Source organism: Daktulosphaira vitifoliae, unplaced genomic scaffold (assembly GCF_025091365.1).
Source record: "Daktulosphaira vitifoliae isolate Bord-2020 unplaced genomic scaffold, ASM2509136v1 Scaffold_1, whole genome shotgun sequence".
NCBI classification, from domain to species: Eukaryota; Metazoa; Arthropoda; class Insecta; order Hemiptera; family Phylloxeridae; genus Daktulosphaira; species Daktulosphaira vitifoliae.
The window spans coordinates 76622809-76638758 of NW_026099572.1; the positions used below are offsets into that span (position 1 = coordinate 76622809).

Consider the following 15950-nt stretch of genomic DNA (forward strand, 5'->3'; position numbering starts at 1 on the left):
CATCTATGCCTCGTCCACACTGTGCCTCGACCCCACTGTGCTACCGTTTTTTATTTTATAGATGCATGATGTATTTAACTATCATTTAATATATTTTTTTTATAAATCTGACTCTTTACCTGCCCACTGGGGGGGATTCAAAATGATAACTTTTTCACAATATTTAACATTTTCAAATGAACTTTTGAAAGTGTTCCAAAAAGTCTAACACTTTTATATATATCTTAAATTAAAGCTAATGTAATATACTTTATTATGAAAAAAAAATGTCTAACTTTATTATGTCTTCGTGGTGAAATGGCTCCCGTATGCTATTTTTGTGGTTAAATTCTCGATTTTATAAAATATTTTACATTTTTAACTTTATATCTCTATAACATTTCGAAAAATGTATAGATCGATACAATTTTTTCATGAGAAATAATATTTATATATCTCTTTCATTCGCACATAATTTTTTTTTGAATCGGACCATTTCCCTTTATACAGGTAGGTTCAAAACTTAAAAATGCGAATAGAAAGTGAAACTTTTTCAACTTAATTCTTGAAAGTGNAAAACTTAAAAATGCGAATAGAAAGTGAAACTTTTTCAACTTAATTCTTGAAAGTGTTCCGGAAATAATAACACTTTTATATATATATTAAATTATAGCTTATATAATATACTTAATTATGAAAAAAAAAAATTCGGACTTTATTTTGTTTTTGTGGTGAAAACGGACATTAAAGTTAATAAAAAAAATCTTTTTTATATTTTTAATTTTATAATGCTATAGTTTTTAATAAAGTCTTATTAAAAATATATGGTCAATACAATTTTTTATGATAAATACTATTTATATACCTCTTTCATTCGGCCATTTTCCTTTATATATTTATTTATATACTATACTTATAAATCATAAAACTTGTAATCGAATATAAATAAAGAAATAGGAGATCATTAGCTTTTGGAATAATCCACGAATTTTTTAATATTAAACACTATCTACAGATTTGCATTCAAGCATTTTTTATGATAGTGATTTTAATCACTGTCAGATATCATTATACTTGACCCAATTGTGCCACGTCCCCACTGTGCGGAGTTTTTTTTACATATAATTCATTTTTCTTATTTATGTTGATTAAAAAAAAAAACTTATTTTAAAATTAAAAGAAGACATAAATTTCAAGTCAACCACGTCGTTGTTAAGTTTATATATTAAAATCCGACCAGAAATTACATCTATAATCATTAAAACCTTCAAATGTTAATTAATGGGTTGGACATTATTTATGATTCGGAAACTATAAAATAAAAATTAGATATAAAACTTTTCAAACATGAAATTTTCATTATTATGATACAACTAGAGTTTTAATCCGAATACAGTGACAGAATTACAATGTGCTAATTGATACGTCGACTATCAATGATATATTTTATAATGTGGAAGGATTGAATTTAAATAAACTAAATTTTTGTATAATATCGTCAGTTATAAAAGTAAAGTTACCATTTATTAATAAAATATACAATCCTATTTGACGTAAAATTAAGTTTAATTTTATAAACTTTATTAAAATATCAAAAAAGTTTAGTGTTTATGATTGTACGAACTAATAACTAGATAGCGCTAGCTTAATCTTTAATCAATTAAAAATGAAACATTTCAAAGACTTAGAATAACAACTATATATTGTTGCATTGATATTATTGAGAATATAATTTTTTATAATTTTTGAATAAATGAAAATTTTCTGAATACTTTACTGGCGTAATTATTGGGAGTTATTGGTATTATAATCCCTTATAACAAATATAATTATAAGGCGAAGATACAATTTTTGTTTGTTTGGAGGAGGAATTGGAAAATATTTTTATGTAATTTCCTCCCTCGTCAGGACAAAATCTTAATTACGCCACTGGTGTACACACTATAGAAAATGATCTTGTATTTAGGTTTTTGTAGAAATATTTATTCGTTGTCATTAATTACATTTTTTATAAGTAAATTGCTTTTAATAAATTATTAAAAGTATACTTGATTGATTGTTGCACTAAGCTTTTCATTTAGTTTTGATAAAATGAAATATGTGAAAAGTATCTTATTTATGTTTTGCGATAAGATCAGAATACACCAAACAAAAAAAAATATTTCATAGAATTGGAAAATAAAAATCAATTTCTGTCAAAGATCGATAAATATTGATATGATAATTTAAAATTATTATCATTTTATTATTTCATGATAATCATAATTTTTTTTTTTGGAAATAATATATCCTGAAGAAATTTAATAACTTTTTTGTTTAAATAAATCTTTCAGGGGAAACGAATATAATTATAAAATGTATGCCAATTTCAATCAGTATTAAAAATAAGTTAATTTAAATATAATTTTAAGTATTTGAAAAACTACTGGCCTTTTTGTGTATAAAAATATTAATATTTCTATGTTTTCAAATTTGGTTTTTGACACTATCAAGTCTAGATTAGTACAGTGATTCTTGAAGCTTAAAATTAAATGAGGATTCTATATCCTAGAAGTTATTTAAATTTCATACTTTTATGCTAAGTTTTAATGAGAAATTCCAAATTCTGAGGCCCCGCTATAAATAACTGGACTTTCCTAATCCATACTTGTTTAATATAGTGAATATTAATTATAATAGAGAATGTTAAATATTGAGTGTGCTTAATAATAGATTAGTTTTATTTATTTAAAATTTAGTTTTTTGTTGATATTTGTGATAATTATCTGTAAAAGCAACACTGTTATTATTATTGTATTTTATTTTNAGTTTTATTTATTTAAAATTTAGTTTTTTGTTGATATTTGTGATAATTATCTGTAAAAGCAACACTGTTATTATTATTGTATTGACGTAATGTATAAAAAAATATCTAAAATCAAAGGTGGAAGAATTATGTGGATTCAAGGTATCAAAATATTAAATACGTTTCTGGATCACACAACAAATTAAACAAGAAATATTTCTACTAGATTTTATGTAATTACAACAATTAATTAAATTAGGTAAGTAGTGCGTTCATCGAACAATATTTAAAATTATTCTTTGTTATATTTTACGTGTTTCATTTTACCCATACAAAAAATATATATAAACAAAATGAAAATTATCTAAAGAGTGAAAATATTCTTATATTAACAAATTTATTTTCAAATCGAATTGTTGATATTTGGCAAAGTTTTATCACTAAAAAAAGATGTTAGTATAAAATTGTGTCTACTTGGCGCTTATGATGAAAACATCGTTTTCGAAGTATGCGCATCTGCGGATATTTTTGAAGAGCTTTTTGTTGTGTAGGATTATTTTTACTTATTTTTATTTCCACTGAAATTTTATAGCGCGTGTAGAAAACTGTCATTTTGCGCGAGCCTAATGAAAATGTAGTATAGTCAATAGTCCACTCGTTGCATTATTTACTAAGGTTTTTAACCATAACGAATTATGGTCAACCATTGTGTATTGTGTGTTATGAAATATATTTGACTTTTTAATAACCTGAAGTAGTTTGACCAATTGATGGCTTACAAAAGTTTTCGGGCAACGGCCGAGGGTGGTGGTAACGTTAGATCACCTACGGAGTGCCACTGATTAAAAGTGCACGTTCGCTTCTTCTACCCGTATGGACATTGAAATGGACAGTTGTTCTAAATAATGTAACGTTTTGAGACACGGGACGCATCCATGTCATAGGAATAAATAATAATATTTTATTCCGAAATTGTATAGTTATTTACACATGTAGGTATGCAGGAACGTGTATATGTTTGCGAGAACAGCAAAAAGTCGACGGCGCGAGCGCTGTTCGTGCGGACAGTTCTTGCGCATGATTCGGTCATAGCGGCCGCCGGCACCGCAACGCAGGGCCCACTGATGCAGCGCACACACGGCCCTCGTTCGTGCAAACTCATACACGCAACGTATCCGACGTCTTTGATAATTCGCTCGCAATCGTCTGTTATATGAATCAAGTTTATCGTTGTTTTTAATATCGGACATCTATTGTCTAGTGATAACACATATTTTGTTGTGCTGTTTTTTTACACGATTTTTTATTTTTGGTGCAGTTTTCGTTTTTACCGCAACAGTGTTTCTTTCGCGCCCGGGCTTGTAACAATAGATTTGCACGAGGATTATTGCAACAATGGTCATTTACTTTTAGCGCTGGGATATTAGCACTACCAGTTAGTGTCGGGTTTATCAAAGGAATCGGCGCTTTGCCGTTCCTATCGAGTAGGGTGAGTATCACGTGGAATTTATACTACATATTATAGCCAGGACGTGTTTCGCTGTCATTATAATGCAAAATATGCAAATACAGTGCATCTAAGCATTGTATCACTCGGATATTGTTTTCTATTTCTAAACTCCTGTAATCCGCGCAGAGTTCTCTCTGTCCGGCTAAAACAGCTCTCGATTGAATGGTCCGCGGATGCGATCAAATGAATTTAGACCTTAATTAATGGCCATGGTTCAATTTTATGGTGTCCAAATGATCATCGTAAATAATAATTTTCAATCGTATGTGTTGTTGGGTTCAGTGAAATATAAAGATTTCCGGAACAGGAAATTGTCACAAGTACTAAGGTATATAATGCTATTAGGCAAAGTTTTATGTCTTCTCATAGTTTATGTGTCATTCTCCAATTATTTCGGTTTGTCGGTTTAAGCGATTCTACCGAGTCCACTAGTTCGGGTAATGCGGGCACACGCGTTTACCTCGACAAACTTGTGTTGGTATTTATGGCAACCAACAAAACCTGTAAGTATAGCAGCGACTGAGAGTTCTGGGGATAAATTGCGGTCAATGCACCACTGACAAACTTCCCTCATCAATAACTATAAATTATGCATCGGTATTGTAAAACTAATCTCGAAAATTTCCTTTTCGCTAATATATTGACGTTTTTTTCTTCCGTTTTCAAATTAATTACATTTATTATTTATCTCCAGATTTTCAAAATCGTACATTTGAGTTGAATGTGATACCAAATTAAATCTAGCAAATACGCACAAAAAATATTATGGATCAGTCATAATTGAAAAAGGAGAAAATCTAAATTCAAATTAGGCGCTTAAAATGCAAGGGGTAAAAGTGACTTTTTTTTTGACGAAAATTGAGTTAGGTAACAGTCGGTCTGGAAATTAATAGTTTTATTTAGCTAAAGAAAAAAATAAAAAGGATTTTATTTTACATGGTATTGTATGAAAACTCAATAACTTTAATATCGATTTTGTAAAAATAAAATAATTTCACTTATATCCCTTGCATTTTGAGCGCCTCGGATAATAGTGAAGATTCTAAGCTACATTAAGTTTCTGAATGTATAAATAAGCTAAATTTGATGTAAACTTGATTAATAACATACAACAGTATAAATGTTATAAATATCTAAATACCTTACGACTGACAATGAAGTTATTAATTTACATGTAAATTATCATTTATCAATGAAACACAATTTGTCAACGATAGTAAATAAGTTTTTGGGTGATTCGTGCTGTTAAATTAGTTTAAAGTAAATGGAAAAAAGTAGACACGCTTATTTTTTTCCTTATAAAAGTGTAATATATCAAAGCCTAATGATTAAGAGAATTCCTAAACTCTGAAATGGTGTGATGTTGATCGATCAATGGTAGTTGTTGTGGGGTACAGTAATTTTTTTCTACAAATGAGTTTAACGTTGTAACCCGAGACAATTTGATCAGCACCATTAACGGCGATTATTTTTCCTGTAATGTATTTATCTGAAAGTGAAGGGTCCAACAGCTGTCACACTTGCACCCGGGAAACGGTCCAAAAGTTTGGTAAATTTTGATTAAGAAAAAAACACTCTTAGTGATCAAGGTGGTAACAGGCAAACATAAAGGTTTTTATTAGGTGTCCGGAGGAAATGAAAAACCGTGTAAAGTCTTCACATTACGTGGCCATAGTTTACGGACCAATCGATTCACACCGTAGAGCTTTCGTTTGGAAACAATTTCGGGCTACGATCACGCGATGTGCTCGGGGAACGAAGCGGCTGTTAAATTTACGACTTAAGCGCGATCCACGACGCCGCATAATAATGACCAATTAAATGTGCACCTACCTCTGCTCGCCCTACACACCAACCTGGCCGATCTCCGACACTTCGAGTCCGGACGTAAAACTAAAGGTTCGTTAATCTGGATCTCGAAACATCACTTTAGAGCACATTCAATATAATCAGAGACGTTAGAACATTTTTCCCTCGGTGAAACTTTGATGCTCCATGAAAATGCATTATAATTACATGATCTATGAGTTGATTTTAAACTGTTTCTAACAAAACACAGTAATAGTAAAATTCGTGATATGATGGTAGTTAAAATTGGAGCTCCGTTGTATTTTTATTTTTTATTTCCTCGTCTAGGTATATAAAAATATTTATCCGGTATCTTATCTATATGTTTTATTACGCGTTTTTTTGATTTCGTGCAAAGTTTATGAGATCGACTGCTCAATTAAAATAAAACGGTTGGTATAATATTACTTTGGTGATTTTTTCGTCCAACCGAATTTCATATGAAATGAAAATAAATACAAAAACAAATTAAGCGACGTTTTCGTCTATTTGATTTTAATTATTTTAACGTTTAATCAATTTAAACAAATTATTGGTAGGAAAAACTCATTAGAATTATTCGAAAAATCCATCTACATTATACTAGTTATTTCTTAAACAGTATAGCAGTATATGTATTCAAAAGTATGAAATCTTTGGATATAACATATTTAAAAAACTATATTTGTCATTGCCGTTTATTGTGTTATTACTGTATGCATTAACTGAGTCCGATTCAACATTGTTATTTCTGCTCTAACGCCCCATGTGAAATACCTTCAGTGTATACTCTCTTGTGAGTGTTTGCCAAGTTTTTCAAATGCCCATCTCTGTTTAAAGTCGCACCGTCTGTCGCCAATATATACACTGAAATATATATTATTTCAACCGAGTTTTATTAATTCTTTGAAAACTACTTGTTTCTTTCTTTTGATGTAAACACAATTAAAATCAATAAAATTAAACTATTCGTATTGTAAGCAATTTTGCTTAAAGCTTCATAACTTTTTCGGCAATAATTCAAAATAATACAATACGGCTACTTAATTAATTTTAATTAGGAATAAATAAAAGCGTTTATTGATCAAATGGTCTCGGGTCAAGACCGACGAGATGACAAAATCACCAATGCACATGCCTAGGGCTCCGCACATAAAAGAGCTTCACATGCATAAATGAAAAACAAAAATAGTTTTGTTAACTAAAAAAAAAAAAATACAAAAAGGTCCCTGTAATGTCTAGCCAATCCAAGAACAATGCCGACATTGTTTTAGTTGTATCATATCCTGTGAAACTAAATATTAAAAATTTAGGTACTCTTAAATAGATACTCAATTATTACTTACAGGTTGATGAAACTAAACAACTATGTAATTGAAGGTTTTAGGATTAGTGTAGTAGGATTATTACATTGTTATTCCAAGAAAATGGAAAACTTGCTACATTACTTAAAACTACAGTCAAAAACTAAATTCAGAGTAGTTTATTGGTACAATTTTTTGAAATGAAATACGTCTATTTAACTTTAATATCTTTATTAAAACAAAAATCGTTTAATTATTTTGTTTTCAAAATCTTTTTAAAGATTGTTCATTATTTAGATATATTGAAATTTAAACTGTTTAATTGTTAATTTAAGATTTTCTTACTTTTAGGAATGATTTTTTTTTTTGTTATAAAAAGTCTAAAAATATATCATAAATCGTTTTCTTTTTATAATATCAAAATTCATTAAAACATAAAATTTCTAATCGTGCTTCATCCCATATTTAATAAGCGTACTACAATATTTTGAAATGGTATTTATATATTTTATAAAAAAAATGGGTTGTTTTAATTTTGCTAACAAAAAATCAATTATTGTTTTCTGAGTTCAACAATAAACAAAATACAAATATTCATTTAAAAAAAGTATATTAATTTTTGTGTATTTCGTGACAAGTGATTATGTATGTGTATTAGTATAGACATTTAATTTCTGACCTTGATTTGATTTTTTTGTTCGGGTTTGAGTATTTCAGACTACTGTTCATAGTTATTCATGGTTTTCTATCCATTTCTTGGTTCATTAACATAGATACATTATCGAATTAATATGCTTCTGTTAATTTCAATTGGAGATGTGTTGTTCACCAAATCATAGCCTATGACGCCTTGTTTATGTACACTTATGTTCCACGATACCAAATCTGTGTCGACATTGTAAACGAACCGATGGTGTGTGTATTGTGGACGCTTGCCGTTTGTTTACAACGTTAAAGGGTAGCTAATACTATACAAAGGAATCATTAAAACTTAAAATGCATAGATTATGAAAACTTTTATGATAAAAATGCGTAGTAAGGATACAATTTATTTCGAATCGGGATAGTATAAATTATTTTTAATTACATGTATATTTACCAAAAAATCCTTGTTGTGCTTTTGATTAGCAACATTGAAGAACTTTCCACATTTAATTCCATTTTCTTACAATCTAAAGTATCCACAAAAAAAAATTATTATTGGATTTCTTCTTATAATTTTATATTAATGTATTTCTTAGTCGACAACTGTTTTCAACAAATGTCTCTCAAGAGAATAGTACTCATTAAAGGTCATATCAGATGCCATGAAGATAGTCTTGAAATAATGTTATCGTTTCAGCTACTACGATAAACCTAAATTATACCGCCGTATTAGTCAGCCAGACAAGTTTACGACTTTGATCACGCACAAAAAAACCAATAGTTTGGTACTTTTTATCTCTTAGTGTTCAACTGTTCCACTTATCCACTAACAATTACTGTCCTTTTGATAAACCAATTGCTGCTTCGATTTTTACTTCTTTTTTTACATCGTTGTCTTTTATTTTCATATTTAGAATACTCTGATCGAGTTCGGGAAACTCCTTCAATGTTCTGAATTTAAAATGAATAAAGGACATTTATTCAGATAATTAACCAACACTTATAACTCAAGGATAGCTTATGTGTTATTTTTAAAGGATTTAGTTATTCTGTTTTTGTGATTATATTATAAGGTATTATAACAAAAGTTTGAGTAAAGTTAAAAAAATTAAATTTTTATACAAAATGCATAAGAGAGATATATCAAATACAATTTTCACAAAATCATTTTACTTAAATAGTTATGTTAAAATAGATCCTGGTATCAAGTCTGGTTCAGTTTTATTTGAATGTTTTCAAATTCACTTTGTGTTATTGATTGATTATATAATATTTCTGTAAAGCGATACTATTACATTTATTTGTTGTTAGATATTTTGTCTAAATGTCTTCATATAACTCACATTGATAGGTTATTTAGAAAAATATTTATCACAACAATAAAACAACGACATTATTTTTACAAGATACTATTTTAATACAGTAAAAGTGTCACAGAATGATAAATTGATTCACGATATGTCATTATTGGAGTGCATTACGCTGACATAATGCGTATGACCACAAGAAAACAAGAAAAGTCGGTGTCACTGTTATGTCTTTTCGTAGGTCAGAAAACAAGGTGAGCAATATTACTAAAAAAAAATAAGCTCAAACTCATTAGCCACTCTTCCATGTTTACGCTGAAATTGATACTCGGTTATCATAGTTATAAAAAAATAAACAAAATAGATACTAATGTTGACAATACGAATGTTATTGCTATTATAAAAAATTTAATGGTCTTTTCAAGTGACATTCAACATTAACATTACACTTATTCTCGATTAAAATGTCAAAACTATTTTGAATATTTAAATATCATTTTTATTACAATAAATAGGTTTATTAAAATATGATATTTTTACTAGCCAAATTATACAATGTATAATTATATATGTATATATGCCATATATATTATCACGAAAATAACATAAATATTTAGGCAGTTTAACATTACACATAACTTAAAAAGGTTGAGAGGTAGATATTTCACAGTAAATATATTCCTGAATTGTTTATCTAACTATATAAAATGAAGATCAGCAAGGAAAACCGAAAAATCTTATACTGACATAAATATTATAAGAACATTTTATGACTATTTGCAATAAGAGTCTCATGATAAATAATAGTGTGAGTTCAATAGCTAGGAGATTTTTTTTTTTATAAAACGTTAAAATAGGAAAAACTGTCGAAGAAGTTGAAAAGAACAGGGTAAGATTTACAAAAATGCATTAGTCACCGGAAAGACTTTATAGTAAATTATTGATGAAGCTCTTTTACAAAATAAATGCGGAGAAACCTTTGGTTTCTCAGAGTAAAAAGCGTTTTACTATTAATTTTCTTTAAAGTTGAACTTAAATGTCCTCAGTAAAGTAAAATAGAAGGAGTAATACTTATTTATTATAAATTTAATTATAAAAGTAAATATCGTAAACAATCGAAGAGGGTGGTTATTAGTTTAATGCATCTGAACACTTGAATAAGTAAATTCTCTTATACTAATATTTAGTATAAGGAAATTTAATTATATGAAGGGCATATAATTCCTACGCTTTCAATTTCTTACATCAATGACTGAACTTCAAAATATTTTAATTATGAAATTTCGTATTTTTAAAAAATTAATATTCGTTATACTGTAAATCCATAACACATTTAAAAGTAAAAAACTTTTCATTTTTTTTTAAATAAAGTAAAACATTTATATTCCCAACACATATATTAATTCTGACATCAAATCGATAATAAAAATTATTTAACACGACAAGACTAAGAAAATATCTGAGAGATATTAAATTGACAACTAAAGTAGTTTTGGAAATTTTATAAGTTAAACTTTATAAATAATAACTATAAAACTATTACAATATCAGCTAACATTAGTTCAATGTCTTAACTTATTAATGTAATCACTGCAAATGAAACTAATAGTATTGTTGATAGTTACATTAATACTTTGGTTTCATGGATTCACGTTAACTAATAATCATAATACTAATGCTAAGAAAAAATATATTATACTAATCTGAATTTACATAGTGAAAGATAAAATAATCCAGTGTTCATCGATATTTTCTATTTGTATTCTAAGTACTTAGTTTAACAAAAATGCTTAAAGCTGATTGTTTGTTTTCTTAATGAACGCAAAAATAGTAATTAGCTTTTGTAAATAGCCTATACTCAATTTGATTAATGACTTTCTAAAATGTTCTTACGTTAGTCACAAAACGAAGCTTTCATGCTTGGTATGGTACGTTATAAATTGACTAGTGAGAAGTGACAGTTTTTTCGCTTCATTAAAAAAAACTTGAATTTTTAAAAACAAAATCAGAGGAAGAAAGGCTGAATAATTCCAGTAATGTGTTATTTTAATATTTAACTTATTTCATAATTACATAAGAAAATTAATACAAGGAAAAATTAATCTGTAGAAAAATAAATTATATTAAGTAGATAAATAAAAATTTTGCTATTATTGAATAGCTCAACAAAGTATTTTAAGAATATTTTTAATTTTTAAATAATTTAAATCTTAGAACAAATAGTCAAAATATGTATGTATAGGTCTATAAAAATTAAATAATCCAATTTTATATAAAAAAATTTATAATCTGTGTGTTCTGAGCATAAGAAACAGACATAATTGTTTATTATTAATCATAATGTTTTATTAACGTATCAACGAGAAAATTGTTTGAGCAAACCTCATAATTTAGCACCAGAACTGTTGATATAGACAAACAACACTGAGGAAAGTGACAACACACAACGACAAATATAAATAAAAACTCTTTCTTTTTTTGCTTCACTTTTGAAAGTGGTATATCTAACCATTAAAATCCCATGAGATATTTGAAGAAATGGAAAACGGTAGTGGTCGGAATACTAGAAAATAAATGACATGTAATATAAAGAAAAGGAAAAATAAAGGCATTGAAAAAAATGTATGCATTAAAATAAAAAATAACCTCAAAAGTAAATATACTAATACACACTATAAACAATTGTTTGCAGATTTCATTTGCTAAGAACATATAAGTGTCTGTCTTACAGAAATTAATAAAACTATAGTATTAATGCTCATGTTTAGAATTGCCAAGAAAAAATTAAATCACTTAACGGTTGCAAATCAAAAATATATTTAATTACTTATTTTGTATTATCTCCGGAAGAATAAAATATAAATACTTGTTTCTATAGAAAGGTTGGGCATTTACTGTGATTATAATAATTAAATTAATTATGTTTCCATGGACTAATTAATAAATCAAATAAAGTATTTAAGCTGCTACTTAAAATACTTAAGTAAAAATAATTCTTGAACATTAATAGAAGGATTATTTTACTTTTTTGTCATGAAATATACTTGTGTTACATTGTTCTCTAAAACCGAAAAAGTGTATTTTATTTTATACCTCTAAGAATTTTCTGAGTGACATAATTTTTCAATAACTCAGTTTTCATCGATTTGCTGTTGTGGAATAAATGTTATGATTAAAAATGTCATAACAAATCGGTTTCATTGAAGTTTTTGCCAATAAGGGAACGAATAAGAAACGATTTCAAAGATTGTCCCTCAAAATGCACTCTAACTTCAAAGAAATGTTTAGTGACTGTAAAAGATTACTCTTCGCAAATAGACATCGTTACGAATTTAATTATTTTTAAATAGCTATCATCTTACAATGGCAGGATATCTCATTTTAATAAAACTTCACTTTTGAATTGATGTAATTTATATTTACTCATTCATCAAATTTTTTTTTTCAGATAAAATCCGACTTTTATCATGAATGAAAAAACTTTAAAATAGGTAAGTAAACCAGATTCAATCTCATTAAAAATTGTTAATAAAATAATAAAGTTATCAGTTTCTATTAATGTCAAGTAAAGATTTTAGCTCTTATTAGCTTCGATGCGAAGCTGAGAAGGTATTGGTTTTACTAAGATGTGTTTATTTTTATTTTTATTTTTTTTTTTTTTGTGTCTGTTACCACTTTTTCTCAGCTCTCACCGAACCAATTTCTTTCAATGATACGTCAAAAGATCACAAATTGTATCTAGTCGAAGACATTACCCTCAAAAATTGAAAAAAATTCCCTCGTTCCCCGTAAATGGGGGAAACCTCCAAAAAAATTACAAATTTAAAAATCGCTAATTTTCGAAATTTTTTCAATTTTTTTTACTTAAAATTGCTTTAACTTTTTTAAAAATAACCCAATCAATATAATTTTATTTTATTATAGATGCTTCATGTCTTTACCTATCATTCGGTATTTTTTTTTTGTAAATTTGACCTTTTATATGCCCACAGGGGTATTATTTTTAGAGACTCTTTCTCATTTACGCGGAACAACGGTAAAATTTCCAAAAAATAACGATAATGATTTAAAATATGATAATTTTTACATATTGTTAGACAAAATTATTCAATGGAACTGAAAAAAATTACTGACACAAATAAAGAAAATTACATCATAGTAAAAACAATATTTTCTCAGCTTTGCATTGCAAATGAAAAAATTAACTCTTGAAACATACATTTTTCAAAAATATTAATAATTAAGTAAAACATTAATTTTTAGCTTCGATGCGAAGCTGAAAAGGTATTGGTTTTACTATGATGTTTTTTTTTTTTTTTTGTGTCTGTTACCACTTTTTCTCAGCTCTCACCGAACCGATTTCTTTCAATAATACGTCAAAAGATCACAAATCGTATCTAGTCGAAGACATTACCCTTAAAAATTGAAAAAAATTCCCTCGTTCCCCGTAAATGGGGGAAACCTCCAAAAAAATTACAAATTTAAAAATCGCTAATTTTCGAAATTTTTTCAATTTTTTTTACTTAAAACTGCCATAACTTTTTCAAAAATGAACATATCAATATAATTTTTTTTTTTATAGATGTTTAATGTCTTTACCTAACATTTGATATATTTTTTTTGTAAATTTGACTCTTTATCTGCCCACTAGGGGGGATTTAAAATGACAACTTTTTCACAAAAAATTTACTTTTTCAACTTAAATTTTGAAAGTGTTCCGGAAAGTCTGACACTTTTATATATATCTTAAATTAAAGCTAATGTAATATACTTTATTATGCAAAAAAAAAATTTCGGACTTTATTTTATCTTCACGGTGAAAATGGCTACCGAATGCTATTATTGTGTGAAAATTCTCGATTTTATTTTTTACATTTTTAACTTTATAATGCTATGACATATTGAAAAGTGTATGGATCAACATTATTTTTTTATGAGAAATAATATTTTTTAATAATCCCTTTTTCATTCTACATACTTTATCTTAATTAGGATATTAATAATGAACTATAAGATANCAGGGTATTAATAAGGAAATAGCAGATCATGTAGCTTTTGGAATAATCCACCAATTTTTTAAAATTAAACACCATCTAAAGATTTGCATCGAAGCGTTTTTCTTTTGATAGTGATTTTAATCACTGTCAGATATCATTATACTTGATCCAACTATGCCACGTCACCACTGTGCCGCGACCCCCCTGTGCTGGGTTTTTTTATATTATTACTAATTACATATAAAATAATAATTAAAAGAAAAAAAATTTGTTTACTGATTTTTATTTTTAATATAATAAAATTAATCAGTTAATAAATAAATTCCCACACGAAGTCACTATAAAGTTGCAGAGAGGTCACGATTGAGATCTAAATATTGTCCTTATCAAAGATGACCGACGACATGTGTAAGTATGACTGACGCCAGACTTCCGTGACTTTTTTTAATTTGAAATTATTTTGTTAGAAAAAATAATTCTATTTATATTTTAAACTAAATTATTGAACGATTTTAGATTAATTCTAATTAATATTTTTTATTATATTAAGTGAAAATACGACATATAGAGTTTTTTTTAATGTTTATAAGCTTTTTAAGTTAATAAGTTTTTTAGCTTTAGAAAACAGTTTTCAAATGAGTTTCAAGTTAATTATATTACTTAATAAAAAAAATATATTTTATCTCCAAAGATTTCATTACTCGAAATCATAAATAAATATATATTTATTTTAAATTTATGTACTGGCTGTTTCCTTCTTACCCATAAAGCTAAATGTTGCTATAACCTATAAACCTTTTCAGTTTAATGGTAAATTTTTGTGAGGATATCACTACACTAACATTTATAATTCCCAACAGGCTGTTTTATAGTGATTGAATACATTTTAGGATATTTCACAATTATTGACTTGCTTCTCTAGAATATTTTAAGTACGTTTCAAATTACTGTATTTATGTTTTTTATTTTAATAATTTATTTTATAAGTAACAAAAAAATGTATTATAAATTAGAAGCATTTGAGAGTTTTTGTATTAATAAAATGACAATTAATGTCATTTCTAATGATTGCTTATATTTATAATTTAGAAATTTAACTAAATTTATTTGATTGATGATTGTAAAATTACGTCCATAATTATTTAGTTATTACTTAGTTATACTAGGTATAATTATGATTTTTTATACAAAAGAATACATATAACCTAATACTTTACTTTTACAATAATATAATAGTAACAGCACTTAAGTTCAATGTTCTATTTTATTCGTTTGAAAATAAATACCAAAGTAGGTATTTTAATATACATTAGGTATAAGGAATAAATATTAAAGTACACTTGAGATATAGCAAAAAAAGGATTTTCACTTTAAGTTTTACCTGTAATGAACTATTATTAATTCTTAACTGTAAGTTGTAAGATTTATTTTTCAACGTTTAACTTTCAATATATGAATGCTACCCAGCACTTTTATATTCTCGTGCAAAATCTTTTTGATTCCAAAGAATATGAATAAGTAAGAAAAAGTATAAAAATCATGTTTTTATTAAAGTAATATTTTTATTAATAATATTCTATTAACGTTAGTAAGATT

The 15950-nt window shown here is 26.9% G+C and overlaps 1 protein-coding gene across 2 annotated transcripts in view; it reads left to right on the forward strand.

The window, feature by feature from the left end:
* The first annotated feature begins 3883 nt into the window (after positions 1-3883).
* LOC126909408 (potassium voltage-gated channel protein eag) overlaps positions 3884-15950 on the forward strand; it is a 66493-nt gene continuing 54426 nt past the window's right edge. For both annotated transcript variants that reach the window (XM_050691834.1, XM_050691840.1), the window contains exons 1-2: positions 3884-4253; positions 12806-12848. The gene's annotated coding sequence lies outside the window, so the exon portion shown is untranslated. The remainder of the gene's footprint in view (positions 4254-12805; positions 12849-15950) is intronic.